The sequence below is a fragment of the Babylonia areolata genome, chromosome 10 (assembly GCF_041734735.1).
Source record: "Babylonia areolata isolate BAREFJ2019XMU chromosome 10, ASM4173473v1, whole genome shotgun sequence".
Taxonomy (NCBI): domain Eukaryota; kingdom Metazoa; phylum Mollusca; class Gastropoda; order Neogastropoda; family Buccinidae; genus Babylonia; species Babylonia areolata.
Genome location: NC_134885.1, coordinates 33,367,421 through 33,367,764, shown reverse-complemented (window position 1 = coordinate 33,367,764; position 344 = coordinate 33,367,421).

Genomic DNA, 344 nt, shown 5'->3' with positions numbered 1-344 from the left:
CTGAGCCATATCAGGTATTTCAGACCTGAGACATGATGGGGTTTCATGCCTGTGCCTCTGGAATCCAAATACCGCACATAGTGATGTGTGGAAAGAGAGACAACCTGAGTACATCGAAAAGCATGACCTTGACACAGACATCCATCCGGACACGTCATGTGACAAAGCCATTCATCGTCTTGTTGAGGACACTGTGCCAAGCCATCACACAGGTGATCAGCGTGCACACACACCACAGACGAACGACAGAGATAGAAACCTACACAGCTGTGGAGATGACATTGCCACTCATCCTCACCACCAGGACAGTCCTTGACTCCATTGCAGCGAAGGTAGACAGGCAG